The sequence below is a fragment of the Rutilus rutilus genome (assembly GCF_951802725.1).
Source record: "Rutilus rutilus genome assembly, chromosome: 19".
Classification (NCBI taxonomy): Eukaryota; Metazoa; Chordata; class Actinopteri; order Cypriniformes; family Leuciscidae; genus Rutilus; species Rutilus rutilus.
The window spans coordinates 30,761,397-30,776,336 of NC_140232.1; the positions used below are offsets into that span (position 1 = coordinate 30,761,397).

Sequence of the window (14,940 nt, forward strand, 5' to 3'; positions counted from 1 at the left end):
GATAAGTGAAGCATGTTGGACATGCAGAAATGGTGTGAGGGTGCCCAAATTTAGTGTGAAGAGAGCCAAAGCACTCGGTGTGCTGGCACAATGAGGACCAGCTGCATTCATGCTCAAGGGTCATGTTTGGTCATGATGCTGGTTTCATCGGATCAGCAAAGTCTAAACATGCAACAACGTATTCCTTTCCATTAGCACAGTTAGCAAATGTCCTCCCAGTCAATCCAGACCATCAATGCAAATTAAGCAACAAGTGAACTATGAGCTCATTAACTTATGACCTTCCACATTTCCAATACTGTTCAAAAGTTTGGAGTCAGTATGATTATTGATGCATTATATTGATCAAAAGTGACAGTAAAGATATTAATAATGTTACAAATTATTATTTTTCAAATTAATAACATTCTTTTTGAACCTCATATTCATCAAAGACTGCTATTTCTCATAACATGAGAAACGTTTTAGTGCAACAAATCATCATATTAGAATGATTTCTGAAGGATCATGTGACACTGAAGACTGGATTAATGATGCTGAAAATTCAGCTTTGCATCACTGGAATAACTTACTAATTGTTTTAAAATGCATTCAAATAGAAAACAGTTATTTTAAACTGTAATAATATTTCACCATCTTGCTGGTGAGCATAAGATGTTTCTTTAAAAAACAAAAAAAAAATCTTTTTGACCACAAACTTTTGCAAAAGTCTTAAAGGTACAGTAGCAAGCCTGGTTTTAATGTTTTAATGGTCATAAAGAGGGTGATAAAGGGTTAAAAAATAACTAAATTATGATAGTTTTGAGGGAAATATATCTTTATTAACATTCTAAAATGCAAAATTAAAAATTAAAAAAAAAAAGTCAAGTATGACCATTTTAAAATAATTCATAATCAGGGAAAGAATAATAGTGTGTGTGCCATTAGCTAATTCAATAATTCTACATTTATCAAACATCTATTAACTGTGATTCATGCTGGTTGCCTCAAGAAAAAAAAAGAAAAAAAAACATGGCAAACAGGCATTCTGGCTTCACTTTCCTGATTTTAATCCATGCTGAACACGTTTTCCAGCGTGCTTGTAAAAACAACAAACGACAAGTGCACCATCACAATTACATCCCTCACATGAAAACCTAATCATAGTCCTATTGTTAGTGCACGGGCGATAAGTGACGCTTTAATCTCACATCCAAAGACCTCTATGCACATAAAACTCTTTCAAGTCAGATGATGGGTAGGAAATGCAGTCCCATGGGGAATAGATCGCAACAAATACCTGTACATCTGGAAGACACATGTTGCACAAACATTCGTCTTAGGGCGTCTACAACATCCATCTACCGCTGGGTGGCACGTTACAGCGAACCACACCGGCATCGGTAACAAAAGCCCTGCCTCTGAAATCTAGTCCACATTGATCCAGAGCCAAAGCATCGTATTAAATAAGCATTTTAGATAACAAGAAGGAAGACGCCTTCAGAGACGCGATTCTGGCAGCGGTGGTAAGCACTGCACTGCTGAAGCACATAAAGACCACACAGGGATTGAGAAATCTATCCGAACCATCAATAGTCTAATTCAGGCTTTCATAACGGTGAATCAGAATGCAAGAGCTGCTCGGAATCTGAACACTGTGTGTGCGGCAACATTTTTTTATGGGCTCCTGATGCTTGAAGAAAATTTACAGCTTTCTTTGATGTCTTTGAACTCGGTAGTGAAAATTTGAGCAATGAATCAATAGAGCAGAGCGCATTAAAAATGATGACAACTACTTCAGCAACAAGTAGGACACAGGAAAAGCAGCAAAAAAAAATTTTTTTTTTTATTGTTAAATAGAAATAAAGTCAAAATTTAAAGAATTATTTTTAGATTTTGTCAAGAGAATGTAAGTGACTGCACAAAACTTGCTGCCACAAGGTGTTGTTATCGCTAAGGTATTCTAAACAGGGTAATAATTAATTATTAAAGGGGTCATGAATTGCATTAGCCTATAGTGCACTTATAATGTTAGTATGATTTTTACATGAAAAACAATCATAATTTAGAAATAAAATGCATTTTTCCTACCCTGATTTTAGCTCTGTCTGCTGAGAGACTTCAGTGTAAACGCCCACTGCTGTGATTGGCTGACATCTTTGCATATGAAATAGCTAGTATTACATGAGGAACTCTCTTGAAAACTTTTAACACGTTTTTACTTATACAGCTCTCAAGGTGAGCGAATCGTGAAAAGTGTTGATTATAGCATTATATTTCGATTGTGGCATGAAAGGTTGCAGTGATGAGCATTGTAGCCGATCACAGACGTGTTGAGCGCATGAATGCAGTGACCTCATCATTGCAACTTGATTTCGGCACTCAAACAAATGCTTTCATTATAACTAACAGTGCGAACACAATGTAAATAAGAGATTTGTTGATTATAACGGGAGTTTTGGCGAGAGTCCAGAACTCAGTCACTGATAAACTCGCGCTGTTTGACTGACAGCTCCAGCGATTGTAAAGGGAGCGTTCTTTGATCGCTTTCTATATATAATTTGATTGCAGTTTAAATAACAGATAAGCTTCATCCTACTAAGAGAAACAATGTGAACTTGACCGTTTGATTTACTGACAAAAGTAAATCAAATAAAAACGGAACAAAAGTAAATAAAACAGAATAATAATAAAAACTACAATAATAACATTGTACACTGGTTCTAAAACGTTTAAAGTGTGTTGCTATGTAGTTGCTAGGGTGTTTCTGGTGGTTCTAGTTGGTTACTTATACTGGTCCATGTCATCAAGTCTCTACGAAAGCTCCGGTCCCACATTCAATGCAAGTATATGGGATTTATCACAAAAATCAACAATGTGGGCCATCATTCATGTTTCTAAAGCCGGGTGCACACTGTGCGATTTATTATCATCCTTTACGATTGTTGCTTGTCAGACAGTACAAACATGATCATCGTTGTAAGCTATGTCACACTGTAAGATCTCAGTTGTCATTAATGTCAGACTGTACGACAGTCAAGACTCGTTAAAAACGGACGCACGCAAGAAACCTTGTCCGGAGTTTTACATCATCAATCAATGACGCTTTCGGTGACGGTGAGCTGCATTACACGCGGGATTGAAGCGGCGGCTACAAAGAAATCTCTAGCGTTAATTTTGGTCACGGCTTGTCTTGAAAAACGAAGACAATTTGACGGTCGTCGTAGGAGAAGTCACACTGCAGGGCTGTGAGTCAATTCTGACACTGGCAGAATTTTGTCGGAGGTTAAAATTTTATCGCAACGGTCATTAATCGGCTGTCGGTGAACATGTCAAACTAGCGATCAAAGACTTCAGATTTTAGCCTCGGATCAGAGGATTCTTTTAGGATTTGCTAAATTTGTCTCAGACGGCCAAATCGCAGCCAAAATCACACAGTGGGCACCCGGCTTAACAACAAATGGATGAGTCGGGTTTAGTGGTTTAACAAACCTCTAACCCTGAGTATGAGGACTAGTAATAGTGGCAAGCATCATTTGCCAAGGCTTATTGAAATATTTAAATAAAACGTTTATTTAAAAGAAAATTACAGAGACAAAAAGAGAAGTGCAGATGTATCCAGAAGGAGAGAAATGAAAGAGCATTGAAAACACGAGATAATTATGAGCGGATTAGACCTCAAAGAGAAACACATGGGCTTTAAAGAGACTGGGCTCATTCAAGCAGCTGGAATCATACGGATGCAAATTGGGAACTCATTTGAATATACAAAGCCAATGGGAAGGATTTTGTATATTTGTGTGTGTGTGTGTGTGTGTGTGTGTGTATGTGTGTGTGTGTGTGTGTGTGTGTGTGTGTGTGTGTGTGTGTGTGTGTTTGCATGAGTGTGATTGTGTGTGTGAAGGTGATCTCATTCCTTTTCAGATCAATGTTCCACTTCTGACAACTTATAACAGGTTTACACTCATTTCCTCCTCTATAAGTTTCTGAAGCTGTGAAAAGATTCAGATTCTGATGGTGAGTCAACGAGCCAGTCGATTAATTGTGCACTCTGAGATCATTCTGGGTTGGGCTGGACTGCAGGCGTCAGCTCTTTTGTGAGCTGTACATACGCCTCACTGCTAAAAGTCACTCCACCCGCCAAACACAAAACTAAAGAGAAATCACAATATAATTGAGGTTTTGAAGGTGGAAACCGCCCTGTCCAGAAGTGCTGCTGACAGATAAGCAGCTGAATATGAATGAACAGTGATTTTTTTTTCTCCAATGTTAAAATATGCAGAGACAAGACAACTTTTAGTACCCCATTTGTAAGATGTTTGAGTTTAAGGGAAGGATTTTCTGTTTGTCCAACTAATGGCGGATGAGTAGAGTGAAAACAGTCATTAAGAAATTGTACACTTCACCTTTAAAGTGCTCATAATTGGAAGTAATTGCATGACCTACACTGTAAAAAAAATTCTAACCTCTCCAAGTCAAAATTTTCTAGTGACTGGTCACATCTAAATTTTTTAATTGGCCCAAGTGCAATTCTTGTTGCAATAGTCTGTTAACATTGGCTCAATGAGAAATAATACGTCAGACTAATTGAAAAATTTAGATGTGACCAGTCACTAGAAAATTTTGACTTGGGGATGTTTTTTTTTTTTTTAAAGTGTATTGATAATCGAGACAAGCAAACATGAGTCAAAAAAGTAGAAAAGTATCCATTATCATAAATGTTTAGCCTGGTTGACACCAGACCCTTCTCAGTCGTAACTAAGAGTGGGTCTGGGGGAGCTTAATTCACATCCCATTTCCAAAGGGGCGTCACCAACGGACAGTTCAATTGGATAGACCTAAAAACATTCAGAGGGATCGTCATCGTGTAAAGCCCGCCTCAACGTTTGTGATTGGTGCAAAGATTTGGAAAGATTGGAAATGGGCTTGAATGGGCTCTTGGCCAGACTGACTTGCAGAGCAAATCTAAATTTGCCGGAAGTTCGTATGGGTTTTCCCAGGCTAATAAATGTTAACAACTTAATCACAAGTACAGCATTTTTCTGTCACGCACTGGCATTCCATGTTGCTAAGTAATATATCTATATGATGATAATGAGTGATTTAATATGCAAAAGTAGGTGTCTTTGGGAATGCCCTACATGACATCACAATGAGATCACATAAAACAGTTTGTTTGCTGGCAACATTAAACATGTTGAGCCATACAAATGCAGCCTTGGTGGACATACTTTATATATGTATGTTAAGGGATAGTTCACCCAAAAATGAAAATTAGCCCATGATTTTCTCACCCTGAAGCCATCCTAGGTATATTTTACACAAATACAATTGGAGTTATATTAAAAAATGTCCTGTCTCCTCCAAGCTTTATAATGAGAGTGAATGGCTGGAGAAAATTTTAAGTTCAAAAAAGTGCATCCATCCATTATAAAAGTAATCCACACGGCTCCAGGGGGTTAATAAAGGCCTTCTGGAGTGAAGCCATGCTTTTGTGTAAGGAAAATACCCGTATTTATAACTTTATAAACTATAACGCATCGATTTACAGTGGAAGACTAACCCCTGACCCGACGCACAACGCAATGACGAACGTGGAAAGCTCAGAGGATAGAGCGACACAAAACACTGGTCACAAATTAGCCATTTTGAAGAGAAATGTCGGAGGATTTCTAATGTATATAATAGTAGAGTTGCTTCAGTTTGTTGCACAGCCCTATTTGCTTAAACCGCGAGAGGCGTCTAAGCTTATGATACTCCTACATCCTACGTCATGCGTCACGGGTTACTCTTGTGGCAACTTGCGTAGTATGCGTACGGTCGTCTGGCGGAAGCTAGTTATTTTAGATTATAAAGTTATAAATATGGTTATAAACATATTATTATAATAAATATGGTTATAAACCCATGGCTTCACTTCAGAAGGCCTTTATTAACTCCCCAGGGCAGTGTGGAGTATTTTTATCATGGATGGATGCACTTTTTTGGGCTTAAAATTTTCTCCAGCCATTCACTCCCATTATAAAGCTTGCAAGAGCCAGGACATTTTATCATTAATATAACTCGTCTGAAAGAAGAAAGTCACATACACCTAGGATGACTTCAGGGTAAGTAAATCGTGGGCTAATTTTCACTTTTGGGTGAACTAACCCTTTAACTGTAGATGAAACTTGCACAAAATGAACATTAATGTAAATAACACATAGGATGCTAACTCTAAAACAAACTAGCATCACTAACAATAGCACAAGAACTCAACAACTGGACAAAACAGCCTCCAATTCACATCATTGCTTTCGGCATCCAGTGCGGGCGGAACCACAACATGAACATGAGAGCATGTCATTAAACCAGTCAGTTGTCTCACACGTGGTCACTGGACTTACACCCATCAGCAATGTCATTCATGTTTGTCACATTTGCTGGCGATCCTGTGAGCAGCTGATAATGGGAGATATGGAGCCAGAGTCCAACACTGTTGTCTTGGCATCCTGATACTGACCCCATAAACCCGGCAGAAGTGGGGCTCTCACAGCTGCTTCTGTGCTGATGAGCTTAACATGATGGTGGCAATACTGAGCATCAACAACAACTACATACAACTACATCTGCGGTCCATTCTTCGTACCTCACTTAATACATCTGAGATGATTTGTCAGATGTCATATCTTCTAATCGTAATAACTGATCTCTGGATCATTTGGTTCTTCAAACAAATTTTAGGATTTGATTAAAATATCTGGATTACTGAGCGTTCTTGAGTTCATTGGAAAGGGCAGATATATCGATACTGGAAACCATGATGAGCAATGCAGCGATTGGCTGGCGGCAAGACAGCAACGTAATGACATCATGTTAAAAAACCAACATCACACACCTGACGAAAAACTGTCCTGCATGTTCAAAAACTATTTTATTCAGATCCATAACGCTAAGTATAGAAATAGTAACCGTGATGCTTGCCTTATAAACACTACTAATAAAAAAATAATAAAATAAAAGTAATCCAGCAATAATTTAATCAATATGGGTTGATAGGTTATGGAGTCATTGTCAGATTAATCACATTAAGCGGTTTCAGCAAATTATTCTTTTTGGACACAAAAATTATAAATACATCACAGATTCAGCAGGACAACATTTGCTTAAAGTGAGCAGGAAGTTAAATAAAGTGACAGCACAGTGAAGCAAGGTTATGTTGTACATATATACGGTATTCATTAACCTGATTGATTATAAAGACTTCATGCATTAAATCAAGGTTTTGTTTGGTCTTGTTTTTAATGAACTATTCCTGGACTCAAGAACTCAAGAGGTTATCAGTGTGTGTGTGTGTGTGTGTGTGTGTGTGTGTGTGTGTGTGTGTGTGTGTGTGTGTGTGTGTGTGTGTGTGTGTGTGTGTGTGTCACAGACGGGGGCTGGTTTCTAGGTAGCTCTTCAAACACTTCAATAATCTCTTTCAGCACAAAGCAACAACGCTTCTCCAAGACACTCCAGGCAAGTCAACTCAGACTTCACTGGCAGAATTCTGTGTTTTTGTGTGTGTGTGTGTGTGGGGGGGGGGGGGGGGGGGGGAGTTTGCCTGGAGTTATGGTTTACTGACAGACAGTTTCATCGAGCTAAAATACTTGTCAGCTAAAACACAAATGATTAAAAATTATATGATTGCAATGACAACTGCTCTGTGCAACAAAAAAAAAATCTATATTCTTGCACAAAAAAAGCCAATTGATAAGATTACGTCAACTGATCAATATTCGCAAAAGATTTGACAGTGTAAAGTCTAACAGCTCTGTCTTTTTTTTTTTTTTTAAGATAATTATTCAAGGAGGTTCACTGCAGACCAAACCATACAAAGATTCTGTGTGTGAAAATCACCACCCTGAAAACTCGCGTGCAACCACTCAAAATAGCTAGTGTGAAGTCCAAGTCCCATAAGGTCTTGTTAGTGCTGCTGGCCAACAGTCCAACTAGTCCAACAGACACAACACATCGGGGCCGGGCACCTGATAAATTAAATAATAATCCTGTCATCACATCCTCTTCCCTGAAGGGCTGGATTTTCAGCATTATAATGCTCTTGTACAGATGTATCCGGAGCTTATGCCCATGCAAACAGAGGACTGTCATTAAACTTTGTAACATATGAATCATCTCTTTATATTATGCCTGGTAAAAAGTGATTATTTGCAAAATACAACAATACAATGATTAGGCATTACACTCCTCTTATAGGCTGTTTAATTATACCCTTTAATTATACATCAATGAAAACAAAGATCACAACAAGCTGTTATTATGACAGGAGTCGTAATGTCATGATAGTATATTGCTATCCAGCCCCCTTACAAAAAACGTACTGCATTATACTTTGATATATACCATAGTACTAACATGTTAAAAATATATAGCCTATGGTAATTGGCTTGGTGTCATGCATTTGAGAATTATTCTAATACATTCAGGCTTATTATAGATATGTTATATTAAAAATCTTACCTGTGACATTAAATCTTTAGTCCTGGTCTGCCTTTCTGCATGAGTTTAAAGGGAAGTCAGTCTGGTAACTGTGTATCATGCAGCAGTTGTCTCGTCTGACTGGAAGTTATCCTAATCAGAGCAGGTAAAGCAACCGGCAACTGGTTTGCTCAATTTCGAGGAGCAACACGCCAAAAAAAAAAAAAAAGCAGCTGTCAGTAACGAAATCTTTTCATTGACTAAGTTAAAACGGAAAAGTTGCGTGTGAATGATAAGCTATTAGTCCAATGCTGAGCCATTCAGTCTCAACGACTTTTCGGTGCAGATTTTTTGCTCTGAACTCGGAGCGGACCGAACCAAACGCACGCGCAGGGGTAAGTGTTAAAGGCTCGGTTTATGAATATTAATTACGTAACATGACGTACACCGGATAGGCCGAACTGATTGGCTGAAAGGGCGCCGTTGGTAGGAGGGCTCTATTCTTCGGGGCGAAATAGCGAATCCTACCTGTGCATTGCCTGTAATTATGAATATTTAATAACATTACGTAACAGGACGCTACAGGAAAGTTACCAAGCAACAACTGAATAATAAAATGTATATTTATGAGGTAAGCCTTCACCATAGTAAATTCACGTGAGGAGATTTCAACTCTCCATTTCTCGTCTCTTAATGACAGCATCGACTTAAAGGTGTTTAGCTGAATTAAATTACATTGCGTTAAAATAATTAACTTGGTTATATTGCTTCAGACATATATTGCTGTTATTAAAATGTATAATAATAAAAAATAACGATTTATTAAAATAAATCACTGTGATTTTGAATTTGTGGCGAGGTTTCAGCAAACATTAAACTTATGAAACACTTCTTCTTCATATTCACCTGTTCATATAGTCGTTTAATAATTCATATTTAATAATAAAAACATTCCTGTAATTATGCATATCTGTAACTACCTTTTCAATTCAATTACATTCCTCCAACACGGCTGTTGTGCTTTCCATTGAACATGTGTTTAAATTACTCATGACTCTTGGGGTTTCAAAGATGTCTTAAAGAAAGTAGAACAGCAGCAGCCTCATGGTAATCTCTAGGAGGTGAAAACTGAGACTATGTTTCGGCTACCTTCAGTTTCCCGAGGGACAGAGCTGTGCCTTCATTTGCAAACCAATTGGCTTCTAGACAGGATATCTATTCACATGTAAAGGATGTCATCTACATGAAACAACAGTTTGATCCTTTCAATTGCCCAGGGCTCATATTACACTGAAAATGCAACAAAAAAAAAAAGTAAATAATACATAATCATGTTATATTCTGAATAAAAAATAAATAAATGTAGAGCAACAATTGATTTAAGGTAACTTGATTTGACAATGTGACAACGTATGCATAGCACTCTTTTCCTTTTGTAAGCCAGTAAGCTATAATATTTTATTTATTGTATTGTATTTACTTTTTAATGAATAATTCTCATAGTATATATTGACTACAAGCACCATTTGTTAAAAAGGACTTTGTTACATTAAAGATAAGACCCGCCCTCTCCACTTTTTGAATAAGTTTGATTGATTCACCAGAATGATTGACAATTAGGAGGACCAATAGTATAGGTGATCCACCCGGAAGTAAAAAATCCTCCGCTATACCTTTAAGAAAACAGAAACGGATTGCTTTTAACTGTGATTTTCACAAGTAAAAGACAAATGCCCCGCATTGCCAAATTAAAGAATGAGAAAGAATTGACCGCAATATAATTCATATCAAATAAATGCATTTTAGTCATTTGAGAAGACCCTGATATCAGTGATCCATAGTTAATATTTCATAAAAGGATTTTGTGAGCAAGTTTTCTGCCTTTAATCCATTACTTAGACGTTTTGATCTTATCCAGTAACTTTATACTTGACTTAGTCCGCCCATATAATTAGACATGAAGTGAGGCAGGATTAAAGATGACTTGGGTTCTAATGGTCAGTTTGGTTAGCGAGAGAAGCTCTTCTATACAGGAGAGCCTCGTCGTCTGGGATTTACATCAGTGCTGCAGTTTAATTTGAGCGTGAGGATTTCAATGAAGGGAAGTTCAGCTGGGGATCAGAACAAAGTGCTTCTCCTGCCCTTCCTGGAATTCTCCGCAAGAACATTCTCACAACGCGTCCCGGTGAAGGAGAGAGAGAGAGAGTTAGAAACCCTGCTGGGACCAGACCCCTCTGCCTCTTCATCAATCACTCCACAGGACAGAACAACCGTCTCCTCCTAATGAGACTGACAATACCACACCGCTGTCTGCAGTGTCATGGCTCCTGGCTCGCTCTTATCCAATTAACCATTACAGAAAGCTCAAATCAACATGTCAATTTACAGTCTGAAATGATCAAACTAATGTCAAACTAATGCAGTACACACTCTTAAGGTCAAAAGAAAGTAACTATATGCTAGTTTACTCCTAAAAAGTCAGCAACAACCAAATTTGCACGCATTTTAAATGCACAGCATGTTACAAAACTCACAAATAAAAATAAAAAAGGACAAGCACTTTGATATTTCCGCCCCACCTTCTAAGAAAACTGCATTTTGCATTGCATGCATTTTTACTATAATAAAAGTCAATAAGGCAAGACTTTGCTCTATGGGATTAATGTTAAAATACACAATCATAGGCTTGTCACTACAAACTACATCAAATTGTTATAAACTGAACAAAACATTACAGATTTCCATATCACCTCATAATGAATTACTAACTCACACGTGCAACTAAATATATCCAGCTTTCTCTGCATACATAATGTACACTCACATAAATCGACACAGTAAACAAAAAACAAAAAAACTTTTTGCACTGAAAAAAATATAGTAGCAGATTTCTACATGAAAAACATTTCTTATAGACTTCCATTGTAAGTGCATTACTGCAAATAATCATTCATCTTTTTTTTTTTTTTGGTCAATATTATTATATTTAACCCAGAGCATTCCTTTATAAAAAAATTAAAAAAGTAGAAATAGTTATTGTTCTCTTATACAAATCTTGAAAAAACAAGAAAATATAAGTATATCCAACCTTACCCGGATACATACAATACACTGAGGTAAAGTGGTATAGCTATAGAGTAAATGTCAACTGCTTGATTTTTTTTTTAAATCATCACAAAATGCCTATTTATAAAGTTGGATATACAGTATATCCAACTTTATCCGGTACATGCAGTATACTCACATAAAGCAATATACAGTATATACCATATAGCAAATCTCAACTACTTCATTATTTATAGCATCACAAAAGGTAAACTATATTATTGCCCAGCAGTTCTTTATGTAAAGTTGGATATATCTACCTTTATCCAAATACATACAGCATACTTGTGTAGAGGGTGATATATATACAGCAAATCTCAACTGCTTGATTGCTTGTCACAAAATGTAAACTTTATTATCACACAACTCTAATCCTTATAATACGACTATAAGGAATGAAGAGATTAAGATATTATAAACACCAACATCATGATTTTCTGTAAAGCCGCTTTGAAGCGTATATTGTGAAAAGTGCTATACGAATAAAAAATAAAAAAAAGTGGGAGAGAAAATCTGGCACAGTCAAAATGAACTGTGGTGATCAGGACAGCCAAAGGAAGATGTTTGCCATCTGTTTAACAAATCGTGACATGCTCTCCACCCCCTCCCGACTTTCACAGGTGTTTGCCATTAGCCAAGGCCACAAATGCTGCCCAAAGGGAGTGACCTTAAACCCAACAGCTGCCCATTCAGAACCCCAACATGAAACGGACCAGCGGTCAAAGAACGATCTCAACTCTCCACATCTGAGAACCACAGATTGACGACTTCGTGCCCATCCATTCACTGAAAGAGACGGGCTCGGAGGGATTTTCAGTGGCACTCCTTAAGCGTTGGCATTGGATGAATCAAAATATGTTTCCAGGCCTATAAGCGTTGCAGACACTAACTGCTTATTATAAAATCGAAATCCCAAAGCATAATGATGTGTAAAGGACTTTAATTATTCATATAGTGGTACACCACATCCTAAGAACAGACTATATATAAAGTGTTGTTTTCATGCTGCATTTTTTAGCGGCTTTAAACATACACACACACACACACTCACACTTCTTTGATGTCTGAGTGAGTTTTCATAAGAACACAGAAGATTTAAGGAGTCTAAGACAATAGCTTCACAGCGGCCAGGCATCGTAGGAGGGGGATCATGGAGTAACAGCTGATTCTGACATATTTAACGCTTCTCTTTTAGTTTCACGCCAATTGGCTCGGTCCTCTCTCCTTCTTTCTTTCTCTAAAACCTCTCCAGGAGTAATCTGGGCAGAAAAACCCAGCAGATCCAAACTCTAAATGCTCCTCTACTCTAATCCATGCTCACTGTGGAGAGAGTGGTGGGTTTATCTGTGGTTAAAGCACTATGATTACTGTTAAGAGTTCAGTGATCTACACTTAACAGGTACTGCATCTATTCTTGAACAGAGAACTTTCAATGTTAAAATACGTTCTCCTATCCCACTTGACTGTGCCGACACAGTGTGGCTCTTTTGACAATAAACATTTCTATGTGAATTATTACATTTCTAAGCTATTTTACTTACAAAGATTGCCCCCTGGTGGACGAAAATGCATAGCAACACCCTGGCAACCACTCACAGCACCTCAGCAACAGCCGAAGAAACTGTAAAAACAAGTAATTTTTTTACAATTCTGTTCGGTGATGTGATATATGATGTACATATGTGACCCTGGATCACAAAACCTGGGTCACAAGTCGCACGGGTATATTTGTGGCAATAGCCAACAATACATTGTATGGGTCAAAATTATCGATTTTTCTTTTATGGCCAAAATCATTAGGCTATTAAGTAAAGATCATGTTCCATGAAGATATTTTGTAAATTTCACTACCGTAAATATATAAAACATTTATTTTTGAGAGTGAATGCAGCACAATCGCGAACATAAATGGACAACTTTAAAGGTGATTTTCTCAATGTTTAATTTTTTTGCACCCTCAGATTCCAGATTTTCATATATTTAATAGTTGTATCTCAGCCAAATACTGTCCTATCCTAAGCTTTCAGTTGATGTATAAATCTCAATTTTAAAAAAATGGACCCATGTGACTGGTTTCATGGTCCAGGGTCACATGTACTGCATACATGCTAAATACATTTTGCACTTCTGGATCTTTGTACTAAAGACTTCAACAATGTGCATATCTGTTAACCTTATTCTGGAAGTGTAAAAGAGTCCAGATCTCATGGAGTGTCTGGGATTGTGGTGTTGAAGATGTTCTTGCCCTCAACCGGACGCCACTCCACACTGGATGACAGACAAGCGTACGATCATGCGAACATCCCTGAGCAAAGCTTCCTCTATTTCCTCTTAAAGTCATGAACTGCCTGTCCTGCGACAAAACACAAACATACATTCTTCCAAGTCCATAAATGACAAAGTATGAGTGTCTACAAACTAGAAAAAAATCCCAAGCTACATTAAATACCAGTTCACTTGCAACGAGGACTGCATTATTGGTTGAGAAAAAGAGATGATTAGAAACTAGTTAACTTTCCTATTTAGCCCATGACACATAATAATTTTGAATAGTACTGGACCAACACAGTTAATATTACTAATTTTAAGTCTTATTTTAAGGATGAGTCTCACAACTTCACAAAATCTCGGTACTGAATCATGATGAGCAAAATAAGTTGAGAACCACTGCTAAAGAGCATTTCTGCTCTAGCACAATAGAAACTTTAGCCTGTGTCTACAGTGAGACTGTTTGAATATATTAATTTCCTCTGATTAAAGCCCCTGTCAGCACCACAGCAGTCTCCGCCACAGACTATTTTTCATCTAAGTGTTTTGATTATTATTTCATGCAGTGCCCCACTGCCCTGGAAGAATTTCTCGCTCTGGCTCTCGGCGATTGTGCGTGTGATCCCGTCAGGAGTCGGCGTAGACTTGTGAGCAGAGCTTCAAACAGCATACATTCCCCTCTTCGCTCCGCTTTGAATCCGAGCGGGAGGGGCTCGAGTTGCCAAGCAGAAAAATCCAAACAGCGTGTCCTTTCCTCACCCCCTCCACCACCCGCTGCTGCAGTGCCAACTTATCAAGCTCACATCTCTAGACTACATCACACATCCACATCATAATCGCACAGTATTAAGGATGATAACGATAAAGGTTTAAGTTTAGTCCACACCACAACTATGGCCCTGTCCCAAATGGCAAATGTGGACTTACAATGGCTGCCGTGTGTATGCGTCAGACTGTCCATTAAAGCGTTAGTTCACCCAAAAGTGAAAATTATCCCATAATTTACTCACCCTCAAGCCATCATAGGTGTATATGACTTTTTTATTCTTTTAGCCAAACACAATCTGAGTTATATAAAAAAAATATCCTGGCTCATCCAAGCTTTATAATGGGAGTGAATAGCATAGATTT

General features: G+C 37.7%; 1 protein-coding gene across 2 annotated transcripts in view; it reads right to left on the bottom strand.

The window, feature by feature from the left end:
• ccdc120a (coiled-coil domain containing 120a) overlaps window positions 1–14,940 on the bottom strand; it is a 50,869-nt gene that overhangs the window by 24,307 nt on the left and 11,622 nt on the right. The window contains exon 1 of one of the 2 annotated variants that reach the window (XM_084389227.1): window positions 8,479–8,833. The exons of the other annotated variant lie outside the window; for it this stretch is intronic. The gene's annotated coding sequence lies outside the window, so the exon portion shown is untranslated. Of the gene's footprint in view, window positions 1–8,478; window positions 8,834–14,940 lie in introns of those variants that run through there. 2 annotated transcript variants of the gene reach the window in all.